The following is a 27,698-nucleotide window of genomic DNA, read 5'->3' as shown; positions in this document are numbered from 1 at the left end:
TTATGGGTTGTAGTGTTAAAAAATAAAGAAAGATCTGGCCACCTCCTCATTTTTCCACAACTTCCCTCATGGAAAGCATCAAAGATGGCCACAGCAGGAGGAGATGAAACAGGTTGGGGGATCTGGTACTAAAGTGAACAGGGCCAGCAACAACCTGCCCTTGCCCCGCGGCGCTGTAGCCCAACACCTCACCCCCCCATACAGGCAATGCAGGACTAATAAGCCAATCCGTGCACACCACCTACCTCTCATGTTGTGCAAATGATGTGCATTTATGTAGCATGCATTCCTGCCTTTGATCAAGAGGGCGGTGGGCCCCAGCCGCCATCTTGAGTGATGGCAGGCATGCACACAGAACATGCACAACATTCACACTGACCGGAGAGGAAGCTGGAGCATGCAGGCTTACTGAAGTCCACGCTGACTATAGGGGGAGTGCCTGGGAGCTCCCTCTGTGATCTGTGGCAGGCTGCCTCTGGGCCACAGGGCCCTCAGCAGGGCCCAGCCTGGCCACCTTCTCGCACCAGCCCTGAAAGTGAGAGTGAATAAACAGGGCCCTCCAGAAAATCAGAGATCTGAAACTCATTTAGACATTGGCTATTCCTGCTTGGGCTGATGGGAGTTATAGTTCAACAACATCTGAAGGCTCAAAGGCCCTCCTCTCCTGCGTTACAGCCACAAAGCTCACTGGTTGGCTTTGAAGAAGTCTCCATTTCTCAGCTTAATCTATGGGAATAAAATAAGATCACCTCCTACACATGCCAGCCTGAGCTCCATGGAAAAAGGACAGGATACAACTCTGATAACAGTAGTGTAATGGAGCTGGGAATGGCAGGGACGAAGTGCCACCACATAATTCACAGAAGGGACAATTATGTCATCTCCTGGGGTGATATTTGTCATTCTAACGCATGCCAAGCAAAATAAACTTTTCTCAGAAAGAAAACCACCAAATAAGCTACGCGGGGGTAAGGTTGGTTACATTAGCATGCATGGCTAAGGGTTAAAGTGCCACTTTTATCTTCCAAAATTCCAAAGTCCCTTTATTATGACCAACCAAAATGTCACAAAATTGTAAGCAAGTTTTCATCCAAAATTCTCCTCCAAAATTCTTCACCAGGCTGGATGAAGCAGGCTGGGGCAGCAAGAGAAAAGGCAGGGTTGATACTGAAGACATAATGTCAAAAATGCATCTTTGTTGCATAGTCTTTGTAGGGATGTGGCTATGGTGGTTGTCATGAAGAGAGCCTGCATAACAGACGTTTGTGCAGAAAGCTCGCCTATGCTGTGTGATGTATATATCTCATGAAAATGGGGATGGGGTTGCAGCAGTGGCAGTAGCCCCCAATCCACCCCAGCCTTTGAGCGGCTCAAATACTTTGTGGGTGGGACAAAGTATCTCCATCTCTGGTGTGTATCCTCTGGCTATTGCAAGTATGCAAAGTGCTGGAAACATGCTTCAGTCTGAGCAAATGACACACACTTTTGCCATGGGTTACAAACCACATTACCCAGTGACTGTATGTTGCCATCCATGATCTGCAGCTAATAAAACCATGCTAGCAGTTCCAGCTATATCAAATAATGTGTGGAGTAGAACAGTTAAGAGTATTGGACTAGAAATGGTGAGATCAGGGTTCAAATCCCCCTTCATCTATGATGCTCACTGGGTAACCTTGGGCCAATTACCATCTCTGAGCCTATCCTACCTCACAAGGTTGTTGTAAGGGTAGAAAGGTGTGTGTGGGGACAGGGGAGTAAACAGTGGCTTCAGCTAATTAGAAGAAAACCAGGATATAAAATATAAAAATCAAAAGAATTGCTTGGTCAAATGAGTAGCCAGGGCTTAGAGACACACTAGTTGTTAAGACAGGTTTGGGCCCCTCAGCCTATGGCCATAGCAACAACTTGTCTGCTCTCTCCCCCCCCCACCACAGCCGCCCCCTTCTGCAAGTTATTATTAACAGAAGAATAAAAATGTAAATTAAACCAAGTGAGAAAAATATAAAGCAGCCCAAAATAGGTCTCCCCCTTTTAACCTCTAGGCCATGGTAGTGGGCAGGGATTAAATCCTGCACCACATGACCAGAGCCCTTGCATTTATATGTCAGTGTGTAAAGCCCACCCTGCTGAGCAGCCTTTTCTCCGCCTGAGGCTAGGGGCTTCTGCTGAGCGTCTCCTCCAACAGACACACAAAAGGGATTAGCCAAGAGCCTCTCAGCCCTGCAGAGTAATCCATCAAATTATCCTCTTGTTGGTGTTGCTGTCCTGGGGGGGGGGGGAGGTGGAAAGAGCCTCTAAAGGCTTTTGAAGGAGCTGAAATTACACTTGAGCCTGAAACAGTCCGCCCAGCTGCTTCCAGCCCAAGAACCACAATGGGACGGTTGTAAACTGAATACTGAGAGACTAGACGGAAAAGGCGAGGGAGACACGTAAAGGAAAAAAAGAGGACAGGCAGACACTGTTAAAAAGGGCAGTGGCCTTCCTCATGTGTCAAAATCCAACAGGTGGTCTTATTCCCCTCCCTTAGTCCCTTTCTGTATCCAGTAACAGAAAACAGCAGCACTGACAAGGAGCTGACAATATATGTTGACCCCTCCCCACCCCTTCTTCATTTAGGGAAAGGGTCTAATTTCTAGAAGTTGGGCCTTGTATTATGTAGCAATGCCCAAGATATTTTCCTTTCTCCTAAGCTGTGCCAAGTTCAGGACTTTTATATAACTCTTGGAAGGGATTCAAGTGCCAATCTCCTTGACATCCTGAGCTATCCCTTGTTTATCTGCATTTGACTGTCAGAATGTATACCTAAACGCACTCCGCTTTTAAATCATACAGATTAGTAAAAAAAAAAAAAAACCAGCAACACACACACAAACCCTACCATTTTTGGAGTTTTAAAAAGTTTCACTCACAAGTTCCCCACAAGATGCTGAAAGATTATTTCTTTTGTGGGTTTTTTTCTTTCTGAAAACACAGCTAAATTAGTAGCTTCTAAATTACACAAAATCTTTATAAATCCTAAGGTAAAGATCAAGAAGTTGTCTGAAGATGCAGAGCTGATGCACAATCATGCATGCAGGCTCTAATCATTTCAGTTAGGGATTTAAGAAGAAAAAGCATTTTGTCATTCTGCTCTGTGCCTTCACCTTGTGAAGATGTTTGCTTTCAAGTCTAGGTCGTTTCAACTTGCTTTAAAAATCTGGACCCAATTGTAAGATCAAAGTACTTCAAGCAATATTGTCATAAATTTGTATCCTGAGATGTTACTTGAGAAAGCGGGGAGGGAAAGCGACATTTCCTTTAATCCAACTTCCTGCCAAATGTACAGGTCAGTGACACATCAAATGCATGGCCAGTGGACCACAGACACTTGCAGTCTGCACTGCAGATGGATGAAATTGCAGAGCCAATGTTTTGGTGGCCCTGTTTTGGTCAGAGCATGGTCCTTAAACTGTCACAGTTATTATTTACATACAACTTAGTACATTTTATCCCCCCTTTCCTCCAAGGAGCACTGGATTGCATGTCCCACCCCTTAGTAACTTCACAACAATCCTGTGATATAGGCTTAATGGAGAGTGTGGCTAGCTCAAGGCCATCCTGTGAGCTGTATTGCTGAATGGGAATTTGAACCTGGGTCTTCCCAGTCCTATGAGCCTTGGGCTGTCACACATCTTATTAATACACAACTTACTTATTACATTTTATCTTCCCCCTCCTCCCCCCCCCCGCTTTCCTCCAAGGAGCTTTGGGCAACATGCATGTCCCACCCTCTTATTAACCCTACAATAATCCTTTGGGGTTGGTTCAGTGGTGGGAGTGATTGGCTCAAGAGCATCCAATGAGCTTTGTGCCTGAATGGGAATTAGAAACTGACCCTTCCCTGTCCCAGTCTGCAGGGTCAGCATATAGCTACAAGGTGTTTCTGACTGTGTGTTACTTCCACATAACACTTTGCTGGAAAACCCACCTGGCAGTGGAATCCTTCCTCCCATCCCTTCCCACTCCACTATAAAAATCCTCCTCCTTTTGTTCATGAGTCTGCTCTTTGGGGAAGCAAACTTGTGTTCTCAAAGAACTAGCAATACAGAAATAGCTGGAGGTAAGACACAACATGGGGGGGGGGAGGGAGAAATATCACTATTATGCTCCAACACTCTTTTTTCTTGCTTGACTTTCTCATTCTGCCTGTTTCAATTCCAGATCTGTAAGGAAAGTCCCTTGAGTTGCACTGCCCTAGAAAGTGCCAATGTTCTACTGTTCCCAGCAATGCAGGATTTGAAAAATTAACCTTATCTTGCTTTTTAGAGGTGCTTGTAGGCAGCATTTACCAATCTGGTGCCCTGCAAATGTTCTGGACTACAATTCCCATTACCCCCAACTAGCAAGGCAATGCTGGCTAGGATTGATTGGAGTTAGAGTCCAAAATATGATAATGCCAGCTGAGGTTCATAGAAGTTGTACTCTGAAACATCTGGAGGGCAACAGGTTTGCGAAGTCTGCTCTAGGAGTCTAGAAAGCCTCAGAATTAAACTAGAATCACTCATCACTTTCATATTCTGGAGATTTTGTTCCCTTCAGTCCTGCCCACTCTCTTTTTCCTCAGCTCTGGGCTCCATGCCTGCTACAAAGTTAGAGCGTTCAACTCAAAGTCACCAAGGTCATAGATAAAAAGAGGTCGACTTCACTGTCAGATCCCACACTCAGACTAACTAGACACTGAAGGGCACATGAGCTGAAGAATTTCCCACACCACAGCCCCAGCTCTAGACAGAGACAGATACTTTGTCGGCTTAACATCGCTCCATGGTGTCAAGAATCTGAAAAATGCAATAGGCTTCAGGAAGGTCAAGTTGAAGCCAGCGGTATCACAAACTCTTGTGATCACGCATGGTCACGCTGTCAAAGACAATTATTGACATTTTCTCTTCTACTGACAACCAGCAGCATATAAGCCTTTGAACCAGATGTACAGTGAGAAACGCCTATTAATGGAAGCAATACTTTGGTCTGAAGATGTCTCTAGAGGAAAATTCAGGAAATTATTCTAGAGAATGGAGTTCCTCCTGATGAGAGCTTCTCTTCCCCACCCCACCTTTTCCTCCACAACTCACATATGTAAGGAACAAAGGAAGCTGCCTGATACTAAGTCAGTATTGTCTACACCATAGCGTAGTGGTTCTCCAGGATTTATGTAAGAAACAAAGGGAGCTGCTTTATACTGAGTCAGACCATTGGTCCATCTAGCATTGTCCACACTGATACGCAGTGGTTCTTCAGGATTTTCAGACAGGAATCAATCCCAGCCCTATGTGGAATGAACCTTCGACTTTCTGCATACAAAGCACATGCCCCACCATTAAGATGTGATGAGAACTTCAAGAGTCAGACCTATTGTCCCAGCAGTTGGCAGTAGGCATCATTTTGAAGTTTCTTTGGGTCAGGGGTGGTAACACCTTGATGATCACATCAGCCGATCACTTGGCTGAGAAGGGGAGAAAATAATCTTTCCAAAAAACCCTCTCCATGCCTGGTACTTGGAAAGATGACAGGAAATTAGTCATTTGTAATGGTCATTGGTCAGATACCTTCTGAGCAAGTCAGGATTTTACAGAGTCTTTCATGAAGGCAAGGAGGGGAAATATGAGGATACAGATAAAAGGAAGGAGAACCATTTCAATAGCAATTAGAAAAAGGAACTGAAATGGGAACTTACCTAAAACGGAAATCTAATACTGCACATGTTAGGGAGTTTATGTTCTTTAGAATTATAAAATGCAACCACAGCATTTGAATATTCAGGTAACTCATGCAGAAACTGCCCAGCAAGTTCAGTTTGCTTAAGGTCACTTCACGCAAGATTACATTCCTACATGACTATTATTGCTATGCTATGCTCACAGTTTTTATATTAGCAAAACTGAAGCTTACTTTGAGTGGTACAGAGTCAACAGAAGTCACACTGGGAAGAACTGCATTTTATTTGGAGGACAGGTAACTCCTTCCCCAAAAACGTTTAGTCCCATTTTCAAGGGGTACTAAAAAAATCATTTCCCTCCAGTTTAAAGATCCCTCTCCTGGAAAGCAAAATGTGGCATTCACTAAAGCACATGCAAGTTGTAGTCATGCAGTCATGCTGTGACTTCTGTATTTGTTTTGCTAATGGACCAACCCTGCTGTTTACAATTTTAGTATACGAAACAGAATTCATCAGAGTCTCAGACATAGCTCTCTAAATGTTTATTTTATCGTCATTGTTTCAGATTATTAATGTCTTTTATATTTGTATGCCTATTTTGTACGTCGCCCAGAGTGGCTGGATAGCCAACCAGATGGGCGACTAAGAAATTCAATAAATAAATAAATAAATAAATCTCAAAGGAAGAACAATTCTGTATTGTGCATGTATAAACAGACAGACATAAATATCTAGAGTGAGAAAATATAGAACAGTTTCCATAAAATGAAATGGACTGCCTTCAAGTTGATCCCGACTTATGGCGACCCTATGAATAGGGATTTCACGGTAAGTGATATTCAGAGGGGGTTTACCATTGCCTCTCTCTCTGAGGCTAGTCCTCCACAGCTGGCCAGGGCCTTCTCAGCTTGCCACAGCTGCACAAGCCCATAGTAGTCCATTATAGCCTTTCCCCTATCAAGTACAGGTACAAGGAAGGACTTTGTTGGAACAGACCTCTTTGAGAGCCAATTTGAAAACCTACTTTTCAGGGTGCAGGACTGCGATCAAGGTCATGTTAGCAGCTCTTTGAAGCAGGTTTGGAATGACAGAAAAGCTGAATGCCTGTGGACATGATGATGAGTGACACCCAAATGGAATGTTTTTTTGGAATAAGCCACAACAAACCCTCTGGTCAATTCAGTATTATCATTAACTGGACAAAACAGAGTTTAATTCGCATAGGAAGACAGGGTTTTGATGCCAATGGAAAAGTCTTATCTGACATGCAACACCAATAGAGCCATGGTGCGGGGGGGGGGCATAGCCATAATAAGCTTTGAAGAGATTATGACAGAGGGTTCCAAATTTTATTACTTTTTTCTGACTGAAGTTAAGAACATGACCTTTTGCTCCTCATTGGAGAATACACTTTGAATCCCAGACACACACAACACTAATGGGCCCTTTTGTAATCACATAGTAACTAATGCATTTTCCGTCATGGAAATTTTCTGGTCTGCAATTCCAGCTATTTATATCCCTGCCAGAGAAATTTAATGCCACCCGATCTGTGTGTGTACTCTTTGACCATTGGTAGCAGGTTCCCCCTTTACAATCTCCAAAATGAAAGAGAAGAGGGAATGGCTTGGAGATAAAGGACCTTTGCAAAAATATGTATACTTGGACTCATTTTAGTTAGAGCCTTCACCAACCTGATGCCCTCCAGATTTTAAGACTACAACTCCTATCAACCGCAGGCAGCACTGTGCTGACTGAGGCTGATGGGAGTTGGGAGTCCAAAACATCTGGAGGGCATCTGGTTGGCAAGATCATATAAAAAGGAAGCATAATAGAGGCAGGTGAAGTCAGAAAAGAGGCAAGGTGTGTCTCTATTGTTGGACTGGAAATTACATAATTTGGAAAGAGATGCCTTACTCCACTGCCATGAGTGAGCTAAATGCATTTTTGCAATCCAGAATCACAGTATTTTCAGAGCCAAGTCATGAATCTCCTCAAACCACATCAGACAATTCTGCCTATTTAAGAATAGCTTAAAATATTTATTATTAATATTGTTAATGGGCATTATTATCCAGTACCTAGAAGTCAATTAATAAGACTGGAAAATAATATTTGGGAGTTTAGGAAAGCTTTATGGCCAAGGTTTCCACTCTCCCTAAAGCCAATCATAAGCTAACACTGTTCAGTGTTGTCTTAATCATTCCTATCATCTGCCAAATGCTTGGGTATGATTTTGGCAAACACTTGGCCTTTCTTGGTCTCAGTTATACCCTTCTGCAAACGGTGCGTGATCCTAGCCTCACAGTGGAGTTGTGATAACTGATTTCATGACTGCTGGATGATCATATCCTGTTATGGGGAGGGTCTACAAGGATCTTAAAACGGAATAAGAAGAGTTGGGTATAGCATTAAAATATTGACTCATGCCTCTCTGTGGGCTGATTTTGTCTGCTACACTCCAGTACAAATAGCTCTGTGTTGATATACAGCATGACTAAAAAGAACAAACAAGGCCAATTATAAAAGTGAACACTCTGCACCACACGGACAGGGTGGGAACTGAGAAGAGTCTTTCAGTATCTGGAAACTGCAGGGCACACTTTCTCCTCCCAATAGCCATTTATGTTTAATTTTTTCAGATGTTTGCCCACCTCTAGCTGTGTTTACTAGATCAAAGTTCACAGAGAACACAGGTGAAGTGGAAGGGTAACCGGGAAACAGAATATCTCCAATTAAAACTGCTTTCTGACACTTTCAGGATAAACCTGAAAAGTAATTACAGAACGCTGAACTTCTCCTATTTATGTAGCACACAATATTTTCATTATGTATGATTCATAAGAGCATGCAAAAAGATAACAAGCACAGGTGAGGAACCTGTGACCCTCCAGACATTATTGAGCATCAATTCCCATCAGCCCAAGCAAGAATGGCCAATGGTCAGGAATTATTGGAATTGCAGTCTATCAACATCTGGAGGGCCACAGTTCCCCACTACTGGTATAGAGCAGCCTTTCCCAACCAGTGTGCCTCCAGATGTTGTTGGACCACAATTCCCATCTTTCCTGGCCACTGGCAATGCTGGCTGAGGCTCATGGGAGTTGTAATCCAACAACATCTGGAGGCACACTGGTTGGGAAAGGCTGATATAGAGGGTCTCTTAATTACTGTCACAAAATTTTGGGATTCCCTTTCCCTAGACATCGAGCAAAGTCCAAAATTTATCTCACATTGACCAGGATTCAGCATGAGGTATTCATACAGAGATGCACCAAATTTAATTTGAACGAGTGTTTTGTGCCATGTTTTCCCTCCATTCCATCTGGAAATAGAAATAATTGTGCAAGATGCAGTTCACAACCAAAGGTTGTTTCAGAGTTGCATTTTTGTCAGTTGATAAATGTATTGTCAAGCGACAATAATTTGTACTTGTGAATGAGAAAGAACTCCTACTACATTTAGTTGGACTTTTCGTGGAGTAAATGCGCACAGGACTGCAGCTTCATCCACACTGTTCACCGACAGGAATAGAACAAGAAAGGATGAAATATGAAATATGTAGTAGAATAGTGTTGGCCACTTTGTTTGTATAGCACAGCACTCTCAATGGACTCAGTAACATAGCTTTATGTTATTAGCATCCTTGGCTGCAGCAAAGAAGAGCTGAAACAGTAGGGTAAAACATTATTGCTTTATAAATAATAAAGTTCAGCTTTCTAAAATTATTTTTCAGGCTTATCCTAAAGGTCCCTCCATCAGCTTGGCTGGGACAAGCTGCCATTTAGCTTCTCAAACCAACCTGAACTGTCTTCTGCAGTGACCATTGCATCTGGTGGTTATCATTGTGTAACTGTACGGGAAACTAGAGTGACCATTGGCTTTTGTATTCTTCCTGCTTTTGTATTCTTCTCTTGAGTGTAAGCTATTATTTTGAACAGCAAATTGCATTGATTGAGTGCTTTTGCAGGAAGTTGGTCCATAAAAGTAAATAAGCAAGCAACACACCCAGAAAAATAGACAACCAAGAACCTGCCCCAAGGAGTTTACAATCTAAATGTTTAGAGTGAGAGAGAAAACAGGAGGAGGGGAAGAGTAGGATGAAGGGGTGAAGCACAGCTAGCAGCAGATGATGAATATGAATAAATACCATTACACGTACTTGGGATTAAGCCAAAGTCTTTGTGGAAAAAGCAGATTTTGGATAAAAAGAAAGACGACAACATGAATGTATTCTGGGAGCAGGGGTGATGACAGGATTTGCTGGGTCTGGTACATCATATGTATATTGGGTGCCCTACATTTCCATCCACCCCCACAATCTATTAGCAAGAACCGCTGCTTATGTATGCATATTATTTATTTATTTTTATTTAACAACATTTATGTACCGCCTGGATGTAAAGACCTCTAAACAGTTTATAAACTACATTAAAATTATCAGTAAAAAACAAGTAATTAAAAACATATTTAAAACAATTAAAACAGTTACTAACTGAAAAGATTAAAACAGATCAACATCTATGTGTCTGGATAGGTTTGCCTAAACAAAAAAGTTTTTAGCAGGCACTGAAAGGAATACAGCAAAGGCACCTGTCTGATGTTAATAGGCAGGGAGTTCCAAAGAGTAGGTGCTGCCACACTAAAATAATTTCTTACAAGTGTGGAACGAGTATTATGTGGCGCCTGTAACAGTGCTTGTTCCACAGAGCAAAGTGGTCAAGTGAACACATATGGGGTAAGGTAGTCTCACAAGTAAACTGTTCCCAAGCTGTTAACAGCTTTATATACCAGTAGTAACACCTTGAACGTGGCCTGGTAACGAATTGGCAACCAGTGCAGATCTCTGAGCAGAGGTATACTCCCAACTGCAATCTCACAACAGCATTCTGCACTAATTGTTTCTGGGTCAAGTGCAAGGGAAGCTCCACACAGAGTGCATTGCAGTAAGCCAGTTTTGAATATTGATATTAGCAACATGAACAGTTATTTTGAAAACCTGAGATTTGAGGGGCGGGCCCTGGTGATGTCACGGGGCGGGCCCTGGTGATGTCATTAAGCATGATACATTAAGCATCAACCACAGTTGCTTGGAGCATACAATTAAAAAAAATCTGATTGGAAATTAAGATAGAAATCTTAGCTAAAAGATGGAGCCTGGGTAGCAAACATTAAATCTAGCCTACTTGCTTTCAGCAAGAAGGGTTAAGTGCCTTCAGGCCGGGCCAGTCACCAGAAGGTCACTGTAGGGACAAAGGAGCTTAGAGTTGTGGAGATGTTAGATGGGAGCTTTGGGGAGTAAAGATGTATGCTCTTGAAGGCTGCAATTCTAAACACACTTACTAAGGGATTAAGCCCCATAGAACTGAACAAGACTGACTTCTAGTAGATATAGTTTGGATTGTGCTGTTGGTAAACCTTGACTAGGGTTCCTCTACAAAGAGATCCATATCCAAGCAGGGTTGGCAACCCCCTGCCTGGAATGCCCTGCCCTTATCTTTTTACATGGCTGCTCCAAACTTCTTTACAGATTTGACCCTTCACTTCAGAAAGAGGTCTGAGAAATGAGTAAGAGTAAGAAGTATCTTTTAAAATTGTTCTTTTCAATTCACTCTTGAATGCACATCATACCTAGGGCAGATCCACACCATTCATTTAAAGCACATTCAACACCCATTTGAAGCACATGAATCCCACCACAGAATCATGGGAACTGCAATTTGTTAAGAGTGGTGAGAACTATAACTGTGAGGGGGAAACAACACTTCCCAGGATTCTTTAGGGGACGTGCGCTTTAAATGCGAGTTGGATGTGCTTTAAACGTACTGAGTGAATCCACTTAATAAATTTTGCCTGCATGTAAATTGTTTTAATTAATTTTTCAAAATGGAAATGAGCTATAAACTGTAGTGGGTGACCATGGGCTACTCACCATCTCTCAGCCTATCTACCCTTCAGGATGAAAACAACGGAGAACCATGACCACCCCAAGGCATACTTAAAATGTAAAGGAAATATTGTACAACCATAGTGTGAAATCGGATACTTATTGGGACACAGTATGACAAAATATTTATATAAGCATGACTATCAAATATGTTTATTATTTATACAACCTGTAAAGATATTTATAGTGCAACCCTATGTTTATTTACTCAGAAGCAAGTCCCAATGTATTCAATGTGGCTTACTTAACCAGGGAAAACTGTACCCTGAAGTGATAAGGAACTTGTTCTTTTAACAAGCCTTTTAAGTTGAGACCTTATCCCATTCTGTGTCTGTGTTAGAATTGCTTTTTTAATATGTTTTTAAACCTTTTCTTTTTTTAAAAAAAAGTTTTTAAAGCTTTTAAAAATGTTTTTAAAGATGTTTTGTTTTAATATATTTTAAAGTCTGTTTTTATGATTTTTAAAGTGTTTTTAGTGCTTTTGTTTGCCACCCTGAGCTCCTACTGGGAGGAAGGGCGGGATATAAATCAAATAATAAATAAATAAAAATAAATAAATAAACTTCATTCACTCAACCCAAAATTCAGACTCATGCCACTTTAAGCTGTTTTGCAACTGTTTATACTTGTTTTATGGTTATTGGTTTTTAAAGTGATTTATTTCTTATTGTGAGCTGCCTTGGTTTCCAATCACCAACCCTACCTTACAGGGTTGTTGGAAAGGACACACACACACAGAGAGAGGTGTAAAAATACACCCCATATAATCCTAACCATGTCTACTCAAAAGTAAGTCCAAATTGAGTATTGGATTAAATACTTTCATATAGGAGAGCTTGGAAAAGTTACTTTTTTGAACTACAACTCCCATCAGCCCAATCCAGTGGCCATGCTGGCTGGGGATGATGGGAGTTGTAGTTCAAAAAAGTAACTTTTCCAAGCTCATTTCATAGTGCAGGGTCTGACTCTTGCACAGAAGAGGAAAAAAACCTTTAAGCCATATTACTTACACAAACTGCAAAATCTGAAAGCCTCCATTTTCTGATGTTGAAATTAAGCTTAGGCATGCCTGGATCAAGAAGTCACAACCTGGCTTCATTTATTGGCTACAATCCTGAAAGGGCGGGGTTAGAGCCAGAGCCTGAACAAGTTACTTTTTTAAACTACAACTCCCATCAGCCCCAGCCAGCATGGCCACTGGATTGGGCTGATGGGAGTTGTAGTTAGAGCTAGGAGCTGTTCTGAACATCTGTAAAACAGATTTAACAGTCGTGCGGGGGGGCAGTTGACGTTTTGGTGTTTATCTCGGGAACCAGACCACCTAAAAACTTAATTTTATTTTTAAATTGAAGCTGAGAGTCCAGAGATTTAGGGGCACTAGCCAGAGAGCCAGAGGGTCAGAGGGTCCCCCAAAAACCAGAGACTCTGGCCAAAAACCAGAGACCTGGTAACCCTAATTTTGAATCCACAGTCTTGATTTAAAATGTATTAACAGATTTTAACCTGCCTTTCAGGGTTCCTGCCCTCTCAAGGCATTTTACAACAGTTATAAATAGTTCAAAAACCATAATCATATAATCTAATAATATTTAACAACATATAAACATTAGTATAACATTAAAAAGATAGCAGCAGCTAAAAAAACTCATGCAGCTTGACTGAACCAACTCTCAGTCTAACTCATAGGGTTGTATTAGCGATAAAATGGGGGGACAACCCAGGGAGAAAAGTGTGGTGCAAATATATCATGCCATATTCATAAACCATGTAGTGAGAGGGACAACATACACAAAGGCAGCCCCCCATTGCTTTAAATACAACATGCCACAGTCCTGATATTTTACAGCAAATTACCAAAAAAACCCCACAAAACTTGCCAACACACCCACAGACATATTCTAAGCATGTACACCATGATTGAACCAGCTCTCAGCTTAACCTACCACACAGTGCTATTGCAAAGATAAAAGAAGGTGGGAGGACCCAGGAAGAAAAGCGAGGTGCAAATATATCATGTTATATTCATAAACCATGCAGTGAACAGGAAAAAATATGCATAGAGGCAGCTTTAACTGCCACATTCATTTAACAAATGTTTTAACTGCAGCATTCTACAGTCCTGTTATTTTACAACAAATTACCCCCCCCCAAAAAAAAACCCCACACAGAGTGCCCAAACACACACAAATGTAAATATATTCTAAGCATGTAAAAGTGGGCAGGCAGGTACACATGCTGCTACTGAAAGCTATAAACTTACTAAACTCATGTGATGTGTGAACACACAAGAAAAGACAGCTATTTTCAGGTCTTGCAAGAGGTTCTACCTATTGCTTGGCGGTCAACAAATCCTTTGTCGATCATAACTCTGACTTCACTTATCGGCTAACAACCTGAAAGGGCAGGGAATGGAGCAGTCAGCTACTAGCTCATTTAAGAGAAGTTGCAAGGCGGGGGCTGACATTTTGATGTATATCTCTTGACCCAGAGCACTTAGGAACTTATTTTTAAAATGAAATCTAAGAGTCTGGCTTGACAATTGCGGGTTGTCCCAGGCACAGGTGAAACAGACCCTTTTTACCTGTCTATCAGCAGCCCTGTCTTGGGGGGAGCATGCAACCAGCTGTAGATACAGATTCAGCTGGGGAAATACATCTATTGAAAATGGGAATCCACCCCCACCCCACACCTTTTTCACTACAGAGAATATTAAATTGTTTTGGTATGCCCCTCTCTGTTCTGGATCTACTGTTGATGAGTTTCCTTTAGAATAGGGATGGGAGACCTGTGGCCCTCCAGGTGTCGTTTTATTCCCAACTCCCTTCAGGCCAAACCAGCATGGTCAGTAGTCAGGGATGAAGGGAGTTGTAATCCAACAACAACTGGAGTGCCATAGGTTCCTCCTACCCTGCTTCAGATAGAGGTGAAGACCAGGGCCAGGATCCAAAGAACTGAAAAACTAGTTCTTTGTGCCTAATGGGTTTCAGATTTGTGTTTCTCAAATAGGAACACATGTCAAATGTTCACACTGTGTGTACACACACATGTATCCCCAACATCTTATATTGTAACTTTGTGATAGATTTTAATTGTTATGAGTTGTTTTGAGAGCCAGTTTTGATTGAAAAGTGGGAAACAAGCAGACTATATGATATTGTTCTATAACTTACGCAAACTCCCAAAATATGCAACCTCCAGCAACTCATACTCAGTTGTGAAGAGGAGTCCTCGATTGAAAAGCTGTTGTCTTGTACTTGTTATTTTCTGTTACTACTTTTATGATATTACCTGAAGGTATAACAAATAGTTGGTTAGTGAGATGTGGGTGGGTGAGAAGGGAACTGGAGGGGTTCTCGTCATCAAGTTGTACTGTTACTTACCTTACCTTTATTTAATATAATTCAATAAAATATATTTCAAAAAATGAAATAAGCTTACTAAATTAATAATAAAGAAAAATTCACACACAGGTCTGGTTTGTATGTAGCGGTAAGCCACAAACTATTGCTTACTGTGAACAATCAATGTGCTGGTGTATGCTGTTCAGTTGTATCCACCCCTCTTCTCATTGTCCCGCACCAAACAAACCACAAGCAAAAGTCAAGGTTTCTACTTGGTTTAGGGCTCCTAGATTGATTGGAGGAAACAAACAAGAAATGCTGATTTGCACATAATGCAAAGCCAGCAGTCTGGTATGTTTCTGGCCTGTAGCTGGGGGAGGGGGGAAATGGGGACTTCACCCCCCCAGGATTTTGGGGAAGGAATTGTCTTATTTTTAATTTGTGACAAGACAAACAATGACAGCCTCTATTTAAAGAATGACAGTTTGTTTTAAGAACAGGAACAATTTAAGAATAGTACCCTCTGAAAAACTGAGTGAATAAGGCAGGGTGCGCTGCAAAAGCCTCATCGGGAAGCGCCCCCCAAAGTCTGCTCACTCAAGACTTCCCCTGAGGGTGCATTTTGCATGACCACAATTACCTTATAATTACTTAAGTGATCCTGGGGGGAAAGCCTGTATACAGTAACATAACCCTTGAAGAGTTAAATGTTACAACTTTATATTATGGGCTAGAGTTAGACTCCACCCCTTGGTCTTTCCTTTGCAGTTTCAGTTGCGCTGTCTACCCAGCCAACAATAAAGAAGCATGTCTGTTTGTCTGCAGTAAGAAGAGTTTGTTTATTCTGCAGTTATAATTAGTAGAGCAGGATTAGGTGCTTAGTGCTAAAGAGTGAAACAAAGAGATAACTTAAAGTGATCTGAAAAAAATGCTTTCCAGAATTAGTTTCCAAAAGGTTAGTTCCTTCTTTATATAGCAGCCAGTTAAAATGTTTTCTCTTGATGGTCCAATCGGAAGGAAAATCTAAAGGCCAGAAACAAGACTAGAAGGAGAGACTCTCAAGGAGGCGTTTACAAACACATCCAATAGTATTTATTTTCTCTCTGCCCTTTCCTAAACAGGTAGTATGAACAAGTTTGTTTTTTAGGTGGAATCTAAAACTGAGATACTTAATGCAGCATCAAAGCCAAGCTCAGGAGCTCACTGTCTTTACCAATATAGTTCAGTTCATGAAGAATCAGAACATAGGGACAGACCACAGGTGAAAGGGGATGGTAACTATAGGCAAAGTCAAGCTTATGAGTCTGGTATTCCTCGAGATCTCTCAAAAAAAGGTGAGACAATTCAACAGATTAAACTTCATTAATGTAAGTTAACACACTCTCTGGATGGAGAAGGAGTGACAGAGAAGGTCACTGCCTTTCCCTTCCCTTGACCGTCACATCTTCTCCACTGGTGAGGAGGTAGGATTGGCTGGTGCTATGCGCCTTTCCCCCACCCCATGACCCACAGGGCTGTTTTGTTTCCTCCCAGAGGACCACAGAGAGAAGAGGGGCAGGCATGAGTGAGCAGCGTGCACCAGCATCCTGCTTGTGCATGGTAAGCCATAGTTTATTTAGACCATGGTTCATCATTACAAGTCTTTTCCCCAATGTAATGTTCATAGGAAAAGTGGGGATTCACCTGTTGTGAGTGCACAACCAGAAAACAGTAATTTTCTGAATTATCCCTAGGGAGTATCAGGTATGCAGATAAAGGCTACAGAATACTATGTTTTTAAAACAAAAGACTTTAAAATATCATGGGCATACAATATCATGGGCACTGAACATTCTGTGGGTGGTCCCTTCAATGCACAGAACATTACAGCTGAGTCAACTTGCACATTCAAGTGCAAGGCCACCAAGTGTTCAGTGATAAATCAAGTATGGCTGAAGATAGTTTACAACCAGCTCTCTTCTATGAAATAACACAGCAGTTACCAGATTAACAGATAGATGGAAGGCTATGGAATGAAACACCAGATGATCCCTTTGACTAGTCTAATGTAAGTCGAGTAGAGGACAATGATGAATAGCTTTTGAGGGGGAGAGACAGAGACATTGTTCATAGAAAAAAAAGATGAAAGGGACCTTGTTGCATCAACATCTTCCCCTCAAGGGGGTTCAGTGAGTCCACACTGCTCTGTTTAATCTTGTTTGGGGCTCAAACAGCTATTGTTTTGGGCTCAAGCACTGCAGTTCAAACAGCTATTGTTCACATTTCCCATAGAATACTGTGCTTAACATGATACAGGAAAAAGTCGTTCTTCTCTGACCACAGTCATACCCTTTGATCTGCCCCTCATGTCATGCATGTTCTTTGAACATAAGCTGCAGTCCATCGACTTTTGCTAGATAGTTTCTCTCTGAAAACCCAGCTGACTAGGACACAGTTTCCCATTAGCAGGCAGCACTTTACCTTGGCAATCCCATGGAGAGCCAACACATCGACAGCTTAGTGGATGAACCAGCATTAGTTGCCAGCAAAGTGGTAGCTGGGCTGCAGCAGAGAAAAATAGCAACACTCCTTTGGAAGAAAAATTCAGTGCTGTGTCAGGACTTCACAGCTATCATCATGGGAACAGCCAAGAAAATGGTTATCCAAGAAAGATGGCTGAAAGATCAATGTTACAGAAGGAGGAGCAAGGCGGAATCTTTCCACCAATTGGAATATCTAAGCATGGCTCTCTGTTGATTCTCAAAACATGGTGCAGAGGTATCATTCGGACATAATGATCCAGGCATGTCAAATGGAAAGATAGCAGCCAAGATCATTTTAAGGGTCAGATAATCAACTTCGCAGCATGGGAAACTGCTTTGGCCTTAAAACCATTTTGGCATTTGAAGGTCAATTCAACTGAAAACTTCAGTTTTTCTTTGGGCAGGAGGTGAAAATCCAAGATATATGTTCAATAATCCACTTTTTAGCAGTACCGGTATAGAAGCTCTTGTCATAATACAGCAGGGAGGAAATGAGCTACATTTTGTGAACTCTATATATTTCAAAAATGTCTATGTTTTAAGTCTATGTGAACTTTTGGAACTTGAATGTTCCATTTTTAGAAGTTGCCATATAAAACTCCAGATTCTGTTGTAGCACTCACTCACTACAATCCAGTGAGGATATCAGCTTTCTAAGCTGCTAGATCACACCCTAAATCATCAGAGTGCTGCATGCAAAAACAGTCCTGTGGTTCATTGAAGTCAGCATGATTAACCCCATGGCTTGTTTAAGTCAACTCAGAGCAGGTGATTCTGACTATAAACAGCTGGAGCAGAGATTGTTTCCAGAGCAGGGAAGGTCAATGCCGTATCTCACGGAAGAAGCAGCTTCTCTTCCATGCTTGATCTCATCATGAGAACTACTTTTACGACCAGAATGCAGCCACAACACAGGCATTGAGAGATGTTTTTATGGAGTGCCTGCAGACCTGGCACCTGCTTGCTGTAGAACTTATTCCAGCCCCCCCCACTTTGCCTCCCCAAACATAACAAAAAATGCTATTTGAGCTGTGCTCCTTATTCCGTTCCTTATTTTCCCAGGGCCTGCCTTTTCTCATATTCAACCTGGCAAAATGTTAAAATAAATATTTTCAAACCTAAGACAGGAACTGATTCCTATTTGGATAGGGGGGGAACACCAAAGGTGCCACAAGTTTGAAGGACCTCCTAGGAACTAGTAGGGGAGAGAAGAAAAAAGAACACACAGCAATTACTTGGACAGTTCCATAGAGCCAGGAATTTAGATCATCATCAAGATGTCCAAGATTTCACCACCTTGCAGGCAGCTTAGACATCTTTCCCAGCCCCAAATTAAGCCTTGTGTAATGAAATATGTGCCAATGGGCTGGGGTTCCTACAGACCAGTTCTAAGTCACCTTGTCTATATGTTTTTTCTGCTAATAAGAAATATGCATATACTTCACACTCATATGCTGCAGTTTAAATAAGTAGCTGAAGAGCAACTATATACACTCAACCCCAAGACCACTTTTCCTACTGATGGGCACTTATTCTGTGCTTCACCGTCTACAGTCTTACCAATTAATATATCCACCTATTCAACTTCTGGATGAGCCTAGAGATCTAGTCATGACTGATGCTAACACTCAAATAAGAGGGCTGACACAAATCTGTATCTCCTTTGTTCTATGGGGTAAAGGTACATATATGTAGCCAATAAATCAGCCGAGCAAGGGAGATATGACATCTTGTGAACAAAGTCGTTCTTGAAAATACTATACTGAGAAAAATCAGTGAAGATGGGTATCTATAGAGAGCAATAAAATTTCCACAATTTTAAAATTGAAACAAACTCTTGTGTTACCTTAAAGACTAACAATTCTATTATTACATAAGCTTTTGAGGACTAGAATCCACTTCATTAAATTTATTTATTTGCTTTATATCCCACCCTTCCTCCCAGTAGGAGCCTAGGGAGGCAAATAAAAGAACTAAAAACACTTTAAAACATAATAAAACAGTCTTTAAAATATATTAAAACATAACATCCTTAAAAACATTTTACAAAAAACATTTTTAAGAACATTTTAAAAAAAATGCATGAAGTGCTATCCTCAATTGTAAGGTATTGAGGGCATGGGGGAGGAACTGTAACAGTTGTGGGCATGAGGTCAAATGACAGTTAAATGTGAGAAGTATAGTCTGTGATAATTCAATTGCAGATATACAGTGCAATCCTAAACATATTTAGAAAAGTAAGTCCCACTGAGTTCAATGGGGCTTTCCCTCTTGTAAGTGTGTTTAGGATTACAGTCCAAATGTATGCACGATAAACAGAGTGACTATTCACAGGAGAAATAATTGGCATTACCGCCAATGTGAATGGCCACTGTGCTTGCTTTGCGTACATTTAAACCTGTACAGGCTGTTCTTTTTGCATTTCATTGCCATTTGACCCCATTGCTTACAATTTCCTCCCTCTACTTATGTACATACATATATATACACATACACACTTGCCAACTGAGAATAACATTTTATATATCTAATGAAGTAGAATCAAGTCTACAAACACTTTATGCCCTAATAAAAATTTTTAATAAATAATAATAATACATTTCTTAATCTTGAAGGTGCAGTAGTTTTTACTGAAACAGATTTAAGAAGACTTCCCCACTGGAAAGTTTACAACTGTATTTTGAGCTTCCTTCAAGAGAACTCAGGTTGACTTCTGCCAAGAGGAAAGCCTCATTGATCCAAATGAGTCAACAGACTAGACCCCCTGACAGGATTCAATCAGTAGTAATGCAGTGCATGAAACATATTAAATTGAGCTCTGGTAGATCTCCATGGCAGTGAAAAAAAATACCATCAAGAAAGGAAATTGAGCCTTGCAGCCATTTGATAATCTTGTCATCTTCCAAATTAGGAGTTTATATTAGGAAGTCTGAATTTTGTTATTAGCATAATAGTAATGGTCAAAAGTTAAGCAGCCTATGAGGTTGTATTTGTTAATCCAGGCATTAGGAAAGTTAAAAAAAAAAGAGCTTTGGTTTGTTTGCATGTAAAATATTTTTGCAGTAAGTAGCCCATAGTAATGGAGCCCACTGTCATTTAAGACCAATTTCATACATGACTATTTCTGCCATCACAGGAATGTTTTTGTGGCACACAGAAATCAAATGTAGCTTCTAAACAAAATCTGAGGGGCGTTATAGACCACATTAAGCTTTATGAGCGGCCAAATCCTTTACATTATTGTTGATAAGCAGGCCTTGTGTAAGCATCTGCCATCAAGGACAGCAGTATTCCAAATTAAGAATTCAAATGCAGCAACCAGAAAAATTCAAATTTTGTGACAGAAGTCAATTGTGCAATAGTTGTATGAAAGTGCATACTTCACTCTGGGAGCAAGATTTGAAATCTTGCTGATTTAGACATTTAGCAGAGAACAGGGCTGGATAAGAGAGAAGAAAATGAGGAATGTTTGCATGAATCACTGGTGGGGGGAGGGCGGGGGGAAATGGAGCCTATGAGGCAGAAACAGAGGAAGGAGCAAGCATGAGGTCCTTATCTCCAGACACTAGAAAACACCACCACCACTTCTTGTTTCTGCCCACAAGCATGCTAGCAGGCAACTTGTCCTCCACTTTAAGTGGAAGCCGCAGTCTTCCAGGGCAGGCTCTCATGAAGGTGTTGCCTGTACATAATAGATAGCTGTGTTCTGCTACTGGTTGTGCCATAGGAACTATTCAGATTGTCGGCCCTTGCCTGTAATTTCTTTATTGTATATAAAATAAATACCTTAAGGAGACCCTGAAACAGATTGGAGCCAGTAATGGGTACAGTAATGGAGTCGCACGCTCGAGAAGAACGAGCTCTAGTGAAAACTCTCACTGCTGCATTCTGCACCAAGTGAGGTTTGCTTACACTCTTTGAAGGCAATTCCATGTTAAACATGTCACAGTAAGCCAAGCTAGAGCCAACTGGGGGGGGGGGGTATTATACAGAATGCTTTGAAAGGCTGTTTTAGCCAACTATGTTTGTTGTAATAAAAGTAATTCTGTACCCAGTGGACCAGGTAGCTTGAGCTTCTCTCAAAACATGAGAAGCGTTTCAGATTTTACAGCTAACACTAGTGTTGTGTGTCTTAAAGTCAATTTCTTCTTAAACATCATGGTAGAATATGCCATGGTCATAGAACTGACACTGCCAGTGATCAGACTTGCCACCTTTATAAACAGATGCACAACTTCAGACTTTGCCCTAATGGACTGTTTTGTGAGCATGTCATAAAGTTGTTCACCATTACAGGTTTTCTCTCTCTTTTTTTTTTTTTGCTTTTAAGAGATGTAACAGAATACAGGAGTCAGAAAGAAGCTGGGCTGCTTTAACCACCATGTCATGTGTAGACCTTTAAGGGAAGGAAAGAAGACCCTTATCAAACCACCACAGTGATCCAATTATTCAAGTATTTCCATATTCTGTCCAGCTGTTGATCACACTTTGTGGAGGTTAGCAGAATGGCAGAAGATCTCCAAGTGTCAAACAGCATGAGCATCTAGAACACATCATTATATCCCTAACACACTGACTCTTAGTCCACCACTAGGCATAGGATATATCCATGTTGACAAGTAGAATAATGCCTTTTAACCAGGGGATAGCCAATCTGGCTCACTCCAAGTGTTTGACTACAACTCCCATTGCCCTTGACCATTGGCTACGATGGCTGGAGCTGATGGGAGTTGTACTTTTACAACATCTGGAGGGCACCCTATTGGCTACCCCTGCTCTTAACTATTAATACTACTTCTTTAGAAAAAACCCTTCTCAGCTGTTACAGAGAGACTACTCTAACAGGCATCCATATTCCTTTTGCCCTTCTACCAATAATCCCTTAGCACTAGTTCATAATGATACGGTTTCCTTTTGATAATGTTTTCCCCACAAAATTACAACAGTTCTCTCTCCCCCACCCACCTACCCACAAGATCTATATATATATATATATCACACACACTAGCTCCTGGAGAGAAAAAACAACTCAGCACATATTATCACAGAAATTAAACAAAGCAAAACTGTTGGCTCCTATATAAAGTTCTCCTACAGAAAAGGGAGCGATATGTGGAGAGGAGTATGGAATATGGAAAAAGCAAAGCAGTTCCATGTGCACCACACATCAAAAAGAGTGTTGATGTGGCAGCATTTCCTTTATGCAAGTCATCGGTGAATTTGTCCCTCAGAGTGTGTCATGAGCCCAGGAGCTACAGTCATTACTCAGGCTACTGAGGTTTCCAAGAATGTATGTACATCACACAGAAGAGAAGAGGATAAGCACACATATGAGCTGCAGAAATGAATTTTATCAGGGAGCCTAGATACAACATCAGTGCGCTGGTTCTGAGCTGAATATGTAAGCTTATTCATTACCCAAATATTTGCACTTTCCATCATCATTGCACAAAACTGCTACTCTGTGCTTGCATTAGCAGGTGCGCCATATCTCAGATAATCCTAACTAAAACACTAGGGTTATATCCTATCCTGTCATAAGGGCTTAGTGCTACTTAGAGTCCATTACTCAGGTTCGCAAAAGCTAAAAAAAGAAGGAAATTAAGGCAATAGCTTTTATTGGATTAGCTTCTGCTGATACCAGTGTGTGCAAACTTGATTTACACAGGTGTATTCCACAGGCAGAGTTGACAAAGGAGTACACACAATGCAAAAGCTTGTACACAAGAAGTTAATCCAATACAAAAAGCACACAACTGAATTATTCCTTATTCTCTATGGTCGACAACTGTCCTATGCCAAAAAGCTAGAGAGCCGTTGCTTTCTCATTGCCCAAGAGAGGAGACTTTACCCCAAGGTACAGTTTGATTAACTATTAGGAAAAGGATCTTAACAGAAGGAAAAGTTGCACAATCTATGTTAAAAGTTGTCTGTTTGTGGTATAGACCTTATGAAATCCTCACAGGAGTTTTGTTTTTGATACAAGATTGGAAAGAAACTACCAGAAATAGTCAAGGGCCAATTCACATTGTGTGGCAATCTTGCATGGCAGGATGCACTCTGAACTTGACTTTGTGAAAAAGTGGTGGATCCTTCTCAGCCAACATGTATCCTGCATGACTCAAGGGTCCATTCCTCCTCTCAAAACACTAATTGACAGGGGTGCCCTGCCCATGGCACTATCAAAATTCAATACAGGGTCCCAAAGCTGCTTTAAAGCAGTTTCCAAAAATGCAGTGGGAAAATTTGTCATGTAACACAGCCCAAAATAGCAAATGATGTTACTTCAGTCATACCCAGGGCTGGTGTCAGCACCTGCCACTTTTGGCCAGCAGCTGAATCCCCAGCACCTGGGCAAGGCCCACTGCTGATAGCTACCATGGGCCCCCATTGGGGAAAAATCAGCCCAGTGGTTCAAGCAGCACCAGACTGCAACTAGGATCTAGCTGCCATTTACATTTCCCACAATGCCTACACTGTTTGAGGCCTCTGAATGCCACTTGCTGGAAACTTGCAGGAGGGGAGAGTCCTTTTGCACTCAGGTCCTGCTTATGGGTTTCCCAGAGGCATCTGGTTGACCACTGTGAGAACAGGATGCTGGACTAGATGGGCCATTGGCCTGATCCAGCAGGCTCTTCTTATGATATGAAGTTGCTCTGGGAAATTTAAGTGGTGGCCTCCAGCCACTCAGCACCAGTTGAAGTATTGCTACCAGTTAAGCCCGTCAATAGAGGGCGGTGGGTGTACCTATTCAGCTTCCAGAAACGTTTACAGCATCGCCAACAGCAGGGAGAAAAGGTCAGTCTGCAAACGAAAGAGACGGAAAAATCTGTGCTCTCTCCCTTGACATATGCCAGTTTCCTTAAAGTGTTGTTTGTTGCACTATATAGGATAGCCAGCAACTGGACTGTATCAACTTTGCCTCTGTGCTCAGTACAGTTAGCGCAATTGACAACTTTCAGCAGCCATTATCAGTGCTCTCTAGACGATTCATTTACAAGTCTGACTCCTTGTTTAGCTAAGTAGATCCTATGGCAGCACACGTGTTCAAGAAAGACGGGCAGACTTCGGAGGGAGAAGTTGAAGTTGACTCGTTGATGTGCTCATCTGGGGCAGACGAGAATTCCTTCACCAACTAGCTTATTAAGCAGTCAGCAGTCAAAGGGCCAAGGCATTCATCTGCGACGTCCCACCCCGCCTATAACGAAGTGCTCTGAAGCCCAACCTGCTTCAGCCTCCAGCCTAAAAGCAGCATAGAAACTGGAGCAGCGAAGCGCGGAATCCTGGTACAGGTCGGTCCTCAGTGAAGAGTGCCGCAAGTTCAACCAAAATAAGACACCCAGCCGTTAAATGTGTGAGTCATACCTCCTCCTTCCCCGCTCCCCGAATTTTCCGGAGACGAAAACCTAAGGATGAAAGCCTAACATTTTCCAAGAGGGGGGAAACCCGGATGATCAAGCCAAACAACCTTCCCCCCCCTTTTTTTTTGCCGCAGAACAGGCGCTGCCTGCAACGTCCTGGGCTCAGATGCTGAGCCCGCTCCTCCCGTGTGCCCCCTAACCGACCACACACACCCCACACACAGAGCCATTCGCTGGCGCGGTTAGAGGATGGCACGCGGAGCGTCTGCCTCCAGCCGATCGGTCCCACCGAACTCCAGAGAGCCACCTGGGAGCAGCCAAGAGTAGCCACCGAGAAAAAGGGGGCTACTTCGCGTAACGCGTAACGCTGAAGCCACCTCCCCAGAGGGCGCCTGCGCTACCGCCACCCCTTTGCGAAGCATCTCTAGAGATTCCTCCCCACCCCCCCAATTCAAGGGGAAAGGCAACTCTGCTTCTAGAGAAGATGCTGTATAATCTGCAAAAAAAAGGGAAGGAAGGGGGAAATGCTAAAGGGCTTGGTCGAAAGGGGCTCGGAAAGACAGGCGCACGTGCTCCGCGAGTACCTGGAAAAGGGGCGCAGCAGCCTGCCCGTCTGCTTCCCAACCGGCGCTGCCTCTCTGCTCCGGGCCCCCCGCGCTGTGCTTTGCGCCAATACCAGACAGTGTCTCGCTCTACCGACTTTTAAACTGCCATGTCCCAAGGCGCATGCGCTGATGCTGCTAGGGTGGAGAGAAGTTGATTTGATCGGATTCTGAAGTGTTTATCCTCCCGACCCCGCAACAGACCTCGGGAGGCGAGGCGGGGCCTCTTACCCCCAGGTCCTACCGGCTGCGCTTCGAGGCAGCGTGATTGAAGGGAGCGGTCGCTTTCGCGGAAAAGCGAAAAGGAAAAGTGTGACCAGCGGCGATTTTTTTCTTTGGGTGCCCAGGGAAGGTGAAGAAGGGGAAATAATAGATGTCTAGTCCGATATACCTCGGGGGATAGGTAGGGTATTTTGCCTAACTCTAGACCCGGTAGGAAGTTTCACTCATTTCAGCCCCGTTCTAAACACACGCTGCGATCCAACACAGGATCTACTTTGTATCCGACTAGTTACCCTGACCCTTTGAAAGCAATGGACCTGAGTTAGCCATGATGCCCATTAATTTCAGCGGGTCTGCTTTGAGTAGGACTACTGTCAGATTGCACTGCTTCCGCGAAAACTTTATTTGATATTTACTAGGCTAACTGCTTTGTTGTTAGTGCTGACTTGTCTGTATTTTATTATACATTTTTATGGTGATTTTGGAAGCCATGTTGAGAGGGTTTGACCTGGAAAGGTGGCCTTTAAATATAACAACAACAACAATAAAATTGTCCCATTTTATCCTGTAGGCCTTACCCAGGAAAGCATGAAAAGACTGCATCTTTTCTTGAGGGAATGGGGTGAGGAAGTTACCCTTGATTTTAGGGGACCTTACTTGCACAGAAGCCATCAGGGAGGAGTGCCACTTTCTCCACTCTGCCAAAAACATGGATGAAAATAGGCTAAATTACATAATATAAAAAGTATGTTACTTACTTTTTAAACAAGTTATGCCACCTTTCACTTCAAAATTTCACTCAGGGCTAGCTGATGTCCAGTGTCATTCTCTTACAGGTGAAACTGTTGGGTCCAAACATAGATGATGGTGACTATTTATCACTTGCAAATTGCTCACCTTTGGATGTTCAGCTGTTGAAAGAGAAAATAAAGAGAGTTGCACCCCAAGTATTTGGAATCTATAGCTAACATACTGCCTCTCTTATAACAAATGAACTAATATATAACTTACAAATGATGCTGCTTGAGACATACAGTTCAGGGTGCTGGGACCCCAAATACCCAAAAGTGCACCTCTTCCTCTACCAGCCTACCTGTGTCCTGAAGATCTGCTGAAGCTCTTCTCCAAGTGCTTTCCATATTGGAGGTGTACTGAGTAACAAAAAAATGAAGAGGGCTTTTGCTGTGGTGGAGCCCCACCCATGCTAACGAGGCTGGCATCAGGCATGACTGGGCCCTTGGGCACCAGCCTGCCCCATGCCCATGGCACCTGCCCACAGTCCTACCTACCTCTCCTGTCACTTCATGTGAATGCCGTGCGTGCTGCATGTGCATGCTTGCCATCAACCAAGATGGCAGAGGGTGCTTCCCTAAGGGGCTGGTGCCTCCACCGCCATCTTGGTTAAAGACACACATGCATGCTACGCTATGTTTGCACACATGGCTGCTATCAACCAAGATAGTAGCAGGGACGTCAGCCCCTTAGGGAAGCCTCAGCCCCCATCTTGGTTGATGGCAGGTATGTGTGTGCAGCACACACAGCATTCACCACAATGGGAGAGGTAAATGGGGCATGTGGGCAGGTGTCGTGAGCCCGCGCGGTCTGTATGGGGGGTGCCTGGGAGGTCCCTCTCTGTGATCCACAGCAGGGTTGGGAGCTGACACTGCTGCGGATTGCAGAATGGGAGCACTACCCTCCCACCTTAAGGAAGGGCCTTTCAGGGGTCTCTCCGGGCTACAGGGGCCCTTAGTCAAGGCCCGACCTTGCAGCTCTCTGGCACTGGCCCTGCTCCCTAAGAGATGTGCTAGGTGCCTACATTACAATATTTTGGCACCAGGTCAAGAATGAATGTTTTTAGCTGCTGTCTTCTCCAGGTTCCCCTGCCTAAAGAAGTGAAGAAAGTGGTTGCTTAGGAGGGGGCCGTTTTGGTGATAGTGCCTCAGTTATGCCTCTTCTAGGATGCACACCTTAACGTGGTGAGGGGGGTTGAGGTGTTGAAGAAGCT

The 27,698-nt window shown here is 42.6% G+C and overlaps 1 protein-coding gene across 1 annotated transcript in view; it reads right to left on the bottom strand.

The window, feature by feature from the left end:
* The window catches only part of SLC45A3 (solute carrier family 45 member 3), a 71,068-nt gene extending 45,444 nt beyond the window's left edge, over window positions 1-25,624 (bottom strand). The window contains exon 1 of the mRNA XM_061632140.1: window positions 25,454-25,624. The gene's annotated coding sequence lies outside the window, so the exon portion shown is untranslated. The remainder of the gene's footprint in view (window positions 1-25,453) is intronic.
* Window positions 25,625-27,698: the final 2,074 nt, after the last annotated feature.

The sequence above is a fragment of the Rhineura floridana genome, chromosome 6, assembly GCF_030035675.1.
Source record: "Rhineura floridana isolate rRhiFlo1 chromosome 6, rRhiFlo1.hap2, whole genome shotgun sequence".
NCBI lineage: Eukaryota > Metazoa > Chordata > Lepidosauria > Squamata > Rhineuridae > Rhineura > Rhineura floridana.
Note: the sequence above shows the minus strand (reverse complement) of the source record. Positions and strands in the feature narration are given on the sequence as shown.